This window comes from Mercurialis annua, linkage group LG7 (genome assembly GCF_937616625.2).
Source record: "Mercurialis annua linkage group LG7, ddMerAnnu1.2, whole genome shotgun sequence".
Lineage (NCBI taxonomy): Eukaryota > Viridiplantae > Streptophyta > Magnoliopsida > Malpighiales > Euphorbiaceae > Mercurialis > Mercurialis annua.
Window position 1 is genome coordinate 31,638,984 of NC_065576.1, and position 9,261 is coordinate 31,648,244.

Sequence of the window (9,261 nt, forward strand, 5' to 3'; positions counted from 1 at the left end):
TAGATCCAAATCTAATTGAAATATGAAAGAAAACTAGGCAATACCCATCCCAAGTTAGAATAATGGATTTTGTATTTGTTAGTTTGAATTATTCCATGTGCTGAATTCAATAAATTACTAGTTGTTCTTAAAAGTTGTTAATTTTAATCCATTTTTGTGTTCATACAAGGAATACTAGCAGCGAGTTTGTTCCGCTTTGTCTAAATATCATAGGGTACTAGTTAGAAATAAGCCAAGGCGAAGGCCTAGTACGGAATCGAAGAGACAGGACCCGGAAAAGAAAAGAAGCGATGAAAATAATTTTTTAGGAAGTGACAATGCAGAGACCATTGATTCTTCACCCGGTTACTCTTGTATGCTCAATTCAGAAACCAAGTTTACGAATAAATAAGAGACCGTACAAGAATCCTTTGGCGAGTTCAAAGTTAGAGATGATAAAGAACATAAGACTATAAAGAGCTGCCACAAAAACCAAAAAAAAAACGATCGAGCAAGGTTATATATATATATATATATATAAAAAAATGAGTTTCACTGCTTGATGAATGAAGCTTTTTGAGAATTCATCCGGTTCAGCATTTCGTGTAAATGATTGTAATCACTTGGAAAATTGCAGGTTGTTAATTGTTGAAGCTCAAAAAGCTACTAAGGCAACAACAAGCCCTATTGCTCAAGCCTCCCTCATCGAATTGTAGCTGAAGCAATTCATTTAATTGAATCTAGAGGTGCTGAGGTTATGACATTTAATAAAGATACCATTGATCCTTTGCCGCAACAGAACTGGTTGACTAGATTGATAAGGAAGGAGAAGTGGGCCATGAAAATTTTAGTCAAGTACAGTCAAAACAAGGAGTTAGGAGTTAAATAACGACACTCTATTTTTGAAATTGTTCTGTCTTGTTTTTAAACCAATGCATGTTTACTATATTTTTTTTAATTTTAGGTTAACATTTGATTAATATTGTATTAATATTTTATTGATTTTAGCATTGGTGAAGATACAAAATAATGATGTTGAATTATTGTAATGTTACAGTGTTGATTTTGTGTTGATTTTTGATTGATATTTTGTTGATTTTAATATTGGTGAAGAACGCAATAATAATGTTAAATTATTATAATATTACAGTGTTGATCTTGTGTTGACATTTTGTAGATATTGTGTTGATGTTTATTTGATATTTGAATGAAATTAACATTAGCAAAAAAGACGATATTGTACATGAAATAAAATAAAACAAATAAATATTTAATTGAAATAATGCTGAAAAATAAAAATGAGTGTAAAAAAATTTATAAATTTAAATTAGTCAGTTTATTATATTTTGTTGATTTTTGGTTGATTTTATGTTGATATATGAAAGAAATATTAAAATTAAATATATAGTAAATAATAAATGCTCATTAATAATGAGTAAAAAATAAAAATAAAAAAAATAAAAATAAAAATTAGTATGAAAAAAAAATTAAAAATTAATATTATCCAATTTATTAAATGTTATTGATAACTCAAAAAAAGTTAAAATTCAAAAAAGTCAAAAAAATAAAAATAAATAAAAAATAAAAAGTAAAATATATGATAAATATTAAGTGCAGAAATAAAATGGTGAAAAAAATTAAAAAAAATAAAAAAATGTCGGAAAATGAAAGTAAATATAAAAAATAATTTTTTTTTAAAAAAACAGTATAAAAAAAGAAAGTTAGCATCCACAATGCAATGCTAAATCGGCAATGCTAATGCTGTAAGAGTTTTTTTTACAAATACCGGAAAAATGAAAATATTTACAAAAATACACTTTTTATATAAAATTCGATTTTTCCAGATTTTATATATGTTTGGTATATAATACGTATATAATCTGAATATAATTTATTAATTTTGTATATAATCCGTATATAATATGAATTATATACGTTTTTTAAAAAGAAATTCAAATCTGAGAATGAAAATATCAAATCTGAAAAACGAAGAAGATGAAGATGGAGTCAAACTGAAAATCTGAAAACAAACTGAATAGATCTATACATACAACAATAAATCTTAGATTTATACATACAAATCATAAATCTTATATTTATACACACAAATCATAAATCTATACACACAAATCATAAATCTATACATATAAATACTAGATCTATACATATAAATATAATTTTAACATATTACACTCAAATGGTGGCGGTGTGGAGGAGATAGCAGCGGCGTCGTGGTTGTGGAGAGGACAGCGGCATCGGCTTGCGCGAGGAGGCACAGCGGCGGCGGCGTATGGGCGTGGAGGACACAACAGCGGCGACGGCGGGAGTAGAAGAATGGCTGTTGTGTGCTTTGAAAAATTAAGTTTGATGATGGGTGGAGGCCATTCATGAAAGAAGAAATGAAAAAAGAAACTAGGGTTTCAAAGATAAAATAAGAAAGAGGGAAAATATATTTTTGCTAATAAAAAAAATAAGGTGGTATATTTGAATGGCTTAATACATAGTTTGACCTCTGAACTTGTACCCTTTTACCCATCTAACCCCTAAACTTAACGTCTCACCTATCGAACCTATGAATTTGTTAAATAATCCGATTTGACCCCTGAACTTGATAAATATGCAAATATTGAACCCTTCGTGTCCACCTGTCACTTGAAACGTTCTAGAAGAAATTGTGTACGGAGTGGTTCAATGTTTACGTATTTATCAAGTTCGGGGGTCAAATCGGGCTATTTAACAAGTTTAGGGGTTTGATAGGTGAGACGTTAAGTTTGGAGGTTAGATGGGTAAAAGGGTACAAGTTCAGGGGTCAAACCATGTATTAAGCCATATTTGAAAATATGAAAAAAACTCTTTTAAAGAGAAAGTTTAAGGTTGCATGTTTGTAAATATTTTACCCTATTATACTATAGAGTGTAAATATTTCATGCTACAATCACAAAATTCAACTTCAATGCAATACATACATGCTAAATTTAGCATATGCTATATTGCATGTTAAATTTAACACTCATTATAGCATATGCTAAAGTTGAACAACCAATCAAAATTCATTTTTAAGTATGATTCTACTATTATTTTCTTTGCGTTTTTTTTTTAATTTTATTCTCTTTTTTTATTTTTACGATCTTGATTGATTAATTTTTTTAATTATAGACCGCACGCCAACATATTAAAATATTATATTTTTAATTTATTGATTCACATAACAATTTTATTTAAAATAACTCATTATTATATCAAATAAAAAATAATTATTATTTGTTTCATATTGCCAAGCCGAAGAACATCACTTATGTACGTGGTCGCAGTATATTGTAAAAAATTATAAACATATGATTAAATTTTTATAATATAATAAAAATAATAATAAATAATTATCATAGTAAGCAATTAAAGCATTTATTTTAAAATTTTGCATTGGAGTTAAAATTAAAAAATTATGCCAAATTTAACATTTTGTCATTTTTTCATGCTAAATCTATACTATATATAAAAGCACGGATGGGGGGGCAGGCACTTTTACGTGATTACCCTTAACATTGTTTTAACTATTAATATAATTAATCAACAAAATTAATAATCCTATCCTAATCCAACTCATAATATATTTCCTAATCCAATACAAATTCTAATTAATTTCTAATTAATTTAATACTAATTAAAAAATTCTAATCCAACTCATAAGATATTTCCTAATTCAATACAAACTCTAACTAATTTCTAATTAGTTTAATAACTAATTTAAATAATATATGATTATATAATAAATTTAATTTTTAATTATGATTATGTCTTTCTTTTTGAATACATGATTATACTTATATCTTATTAGCTAGCATATGGCAAGACATAAACATTAACCTGGTTTTGATTTTCGTATAATAATACATAGGAAATAATATCACAAAGTTGACACCATATGATAAGAAATATGTATTTGATTTGATAAAGGAAATAAGAATTTAATTTGGATTAGAAAACTATATTATCTATAACATACCAAATATACCAAGACTTGATAAAATTACTATTTACAAATTATTACTTGCTAGAGACTATTATTACCTTAACTATTTACTGTTCTAATTGCAGCTATAAATTTTCGTGTGTTGAATTTACTATTTATGTGTCCATTTAATAAACCAATGTTATGGAGTCATTTTTAATTTTTATAGAGTCATTTTTCTCTCTCATCGTTTCTCTCTCAGCGCCCTGAGCTAGGTCTCCCTACGCTTCGCTGTTGCCGGTATGGCTAGAAAACGAACCGGGAAGATGACTGCTACTCTGACCACTAAAGAACCTCCTGAAGAACTGAAAGATAATCATGAACAGAGATCTGAAGAATTGTTTGAAGTTCCAATATCAATGATTGGATCTAGTGAACAAATGATTGGATCTACTGAACAAAGCCCAGAGATGAAGATGAGTGAATCTGAGAAGATGGAAGGAAAAGGTGAAGCTGTGAATGCTTTGGAAATGAATGAATCTGATAAGATTGAGGGAAATGGTGAAATTGTTAATGCTGTGGAGACGAATAAGGAAGAGGAGGTAGAAAAACCCCCTAAAAAATGGGTTAATCTGTTTGATAACCGCCAGAGAAGTGAATCAAGTATGTTGAAGTATATTCCGCCATCGATTAAGGATGGGAATAGATTTGTGAGCTTTAGCTCGACGGAAACCTTGAAAGAAGAACACAGGTGGAGAAATGCTATAGTTGGATGTGTGTATGGCTCTTTCCCTAAATATGAAAGAATCAACGCGTTTGTGAGGAATAGATGGGCAAAATTTGGTCTGCTGAATGTGATCAGGATTAACTCTTCGATGTTCTTGTTTGAATTTCAATCAGAGGAAGATTGCAGTAAGGTCCTAGGGTCTGGACCATATACGTTTGATCAGAAACCTCTATTACTGAAGAAATGGCAACCGAGGATGTCAATGGATCAAAATTCTATCAGAACAGTTCCTGTTTGGATGCAATTGCCAGGGCTGCCTTGGGAGTTCTGGTCTCCTGAAATCCTAAGCAAGATAGGGAGCATTTGTGGTAAGCCTCTTTTCAGTGATCAATGCACTACTAATAGAGCTAAGCTTAGTTTTGCTAGAGTGCTTGTTGAAATGGATGCTACAGGGCCCTTTCCAGAGACTGTAACTTTATGTGATGAGAATGGTATGTGTTTTGTCCAAAAAGTGGTGTATGAATGGAGGCCTCTAATTTGTGAGAAATGTTGTAGAATGGGACACTCAAAAGGTACCTGTAGAGTCAATCAAGATACCAGAAAAGCTTTAGAAAAGGTGGAACTAGTGGAGAGTATGGAGGATGGAAGTGTGAAAGAGGTAATCAATGGTGAAATGGGAGTAGAAAACTCTAATGCTAATCAGGATGAGATGTCAACTGAGGATAATGGGGATACGACTGTGGGGACAAAAGTGGATAAAAGTAATGAGAAAGAAGTGAAGACCAGTCAAGTGATGAATCCAACAGATAGAACCAGCCCTGTGAAGCATGGCCAAGCCATTTTGACTAAGGATGGTAAGAACTCTATTTCTCATTCTGGGAAACTTGGGGATCCAGGGGGGACTATAAGTATGAAAGGGAGTGATCTGAATTGGAGTATAAAAACTGGTAGGGGAGGGAGTAAGGCAAGGCTGAACTCCAAGATGCTAGATATTGACAGATGATTGGCATGTGGAATATTAGGGGGATTAACAATCCATCCAAGCAATCTGAAATGGTTGCTTTTATTTTAAATAATAAACTGAGTATTATGGGTATTGTAGAAACTAGAGTGAACTTCAATAAATGGGGGTTGATTTGGAGTAGTATGAGTAAGAAGTTGAATGGTTGGGAGTTGATCAACAATTATTCTTGCTCGAGTATGGGTAGAATTTGGGTTATTTTTGACAGTAATAAAGTTAATGTGAAAGATGTTATGGTTCACAACCAATTCATTCATTGTAGAATGGAGAGGGATGAATTTAAATGTTGGTGTACCTTTGTTTATGGATCTTACATTGCTGTAGATAGAATGGAGTTATGGAGTAATAATTCTGGGAGACTTTAACTCAGTTTTGAGTAATAATGATAGAGCAGGTGGAATTGATATTGATGAGGATGCTGCTGAACAATTTAAAAACTGGATTAATGAGGCCAATGTGAGTGAGATCAAAAAAGTGGGATGTAAGTACACTTGGACTAATAATCAGAGTGGTACTGACAGAATTTGGAGAACTATTGACTGGTGCTTTGTCAATGATATATGGATGTCTGAGATGGGGAATGCTTACTGTGAAGTTCAGCTCCTGGTGTGTCTGATCATAGCCCTCTGGTCATCAAGGTGCAGAATAATGTTGTTAGAAAAAGAGGTGGTTTTAAGTTCTACAATGCTTGGTGTGATCACCTGGAGTTTATGGATTATGTTAAAAGAGGTTGGGACATCAGTATTAATGGTGCTAATATGTATAAAGTGTATCAGAAGCTGAAGAATACCAAAAAAGAGCTTAAGAATCTCAGTAAATTGGACTTTAGTGGCATCTCCATTAGAGTTACCAAAACTAGAGAGCTTCTTAAAAAGTTACAGAATGATCTCCAGGCAAGCCCTAATTGTAATGAGCTGATTGATGAAGAAAGGGTTGTTCATAAGTACTTCTGCAATTTGATAAAATGGGAGGAAAGCATTGTTAGACAGAAATCCAGAATGAAATGGATTGCCTTGGGAGATAAAAACACCAAGTTCTTCCATAGATGCATTAAACAAAGATTAAACAGAAAAAGGATAGTGAGAATTAAAGTGGATGGAATAGTTGTTGAGGATCCTGATCAGATTAAAGAGGAAGTACTGAGACACTACAAGACTTTCTTTGGTGATACAATGAAGAACAGAGGTAATTCCAACCCTGCTGTCTTTGAGTATGGAAATAAAGTGAGCCATGATGAAAATGAGATGCTTACCAGAGATGTGTCTGAGAATGAAATTAAGAGTGCTTTATTTAGTATTGATTCTGACAAAGCCCCAGGGCCTGATGGGTTTGGCAGTGCATTCTTCAAGAAAGCATGGAGTGTAGTTGGAGGAGACATTGTCAAAGTTGTGAAAGACTTCTTCCTCAATGGAAAAATGTTAAAACAGGCTAATTCTACCAGCATTTCTTTGATTCCTAAAGTGGCTATTCCTGAATCTATGAGTGATTACAGGCCCATTGCTTGTTGCAATGTCACTTATAAGGTAATATCCAAAATTATTGCTAAGAGAATGAGTAACATATTGGATAGAGTAGTTTCAAACTGTCAGTCTGCTTTTGTCCCTGGGAGAAGCATAGCAGACAATATCCTTCTGGCCCATGAGCTGGTGAGAAACTACCATAGACAGAAAGGTGAGTCTTGTGCTATGAAAGTGGACTTGCAGAAGGCCTATGACACAGTGGAATGGGATTTTATAGAAGAAGTGTTGCTGGGCATGAACTTTGATAACAGATTTATAAAATGGATCATGATTTGCATCAGAAGTGCCATGTTCTCCATTCAAATCAATGGAGATAGTTGTGGATACTTTAAGAGTTCCAGAGGGCTTAGACAGGGGGATCCAATATCCCCCCTTGTTTTTGTCTTGTGCATGGATTATCTATCTAGAAGCCTGAGTATGAAGACAGAGATGGGATCAGGGTTTAAGTACCATAAAAGCTGCAATAAAGATAGTCTATGTCACCTTGCTTTTGCAGACGACCTTTTCCTGTTTAGCAATGGAGATGTCCACTCAGTCTCTATTCTGAAAAACACTCTTAGTGAGTTCTCTAAAGTATCAGGTTTGTTCCCTAATCTGAATAAAAGTTTTGTTTACTTCAGTGGCAGTAATGGGAATATTAAGGATAGTATTTTGAATATTTTGGGGTTCAAAGAGGGCTCTCTGCCTGTTAAATACCTTGGCTTGCCTTTAATGTCATCTAAGCTTTCTAAAGATATGTGTAAGGAGCTGATTGATAGAATTGCTAGCAGAATTAGTTCCTGGGCTTCTAAGTGTCTATCTTATGCGGGTAGACTTCAACTGATAAAGGCTGTTCTCCTTAGCATGCATGTTTACTGGTGTGCTGTGTTTATGCTTCCTAAATCTGTGATCAAGGGAGTGGAAGAAAAATGCAGGAAGTTTCTGTGGCATGGGAATAATGTAAAAAAAGGTAGTCCTGTGAGATGGGAAACAGTTTGCACCAGTAAGAGGAGTGGGGGGCTGGGGATTAAGTCAGTGTATTTGTGGAATGTAGCTGCTGTGTCAAAAAATATCTGGAATGTAGTCTCCTTTAAGCCCTCTCTATGGGCTAATTGGGTCATCACTAACAAGCTAAGGCTGTCCAGTTTCTGGGGGATAGCTAAACCCCTAGATAGTTCATGGAGCTGGAGAAACCTGCTAAAGATAAGACCCCTAATAGCCTCTTTATTTGAGTATAAGCTGGGTAATGGCAACAAGTTTTTCTTCTGGGGGGATCCTTGGGTGAATGGGAAGTCTATTACTGAGAGATTTCCTGGTATTAACATCAAAGAGTCTGAGATAAAGAAATCTGTTAAAGTGTCCAGTTTATGGAGGAATGATAGATGGGTCTTACCTGATCCAGTAGATGACATCACTAATAATGCCTGGGAGTATATAAGGGACAACATCAGAGTGAGAAATAACTTTGAAGATCAAGTTAGCAGCAAAGCAAAAAAAGATGGAAAATTCAGCATTAAAAGTTTCTGGCAGAGTCTGGATCCAGAAGGTGATAGAGTAAGATGGGGAAAGTTTATTTGGGCTTCAGGAAACATTCCCAGGTATTCATTTATAACTTGGATGACTCTGATTGGTAGAATGATTACTAAAGACAAACTGAAGAATTGGAATGTTATTAATGATGATATGTGTAACCTGTGCAACTCAGATGTTGAAAATAGGAACCATCTCTTCTTCGATTGCAGTTTTTCTAATGGTATTTGGAGAAAAGTTCTGGATAGCCTGGGTATTAACAGAGGAATTATGCATTGGAATAGAGAGGTCAGCTTCTTCTCCAGGAGGGCTACTGGTAGATCTAATGAAGCTAGAAGAAGGAGAACAGCTTTTACAGCAACTATCTACTTCATTTGGAGGGCAAGGAATGATTTGATATTCAACTCAAAAAGAACAAGAGCTGAGGATTGCACTAGAAAAATCCTTGATTGTATTTATTAGAGTCCTGTTCTTTTGATCTCAGCTTTTGGCCTTTTCCTGAGTTAGTGTTTTTTTTTTTGCTGCGGTAGTCAGCTCTGTTTTTTTGTTGCTTGTA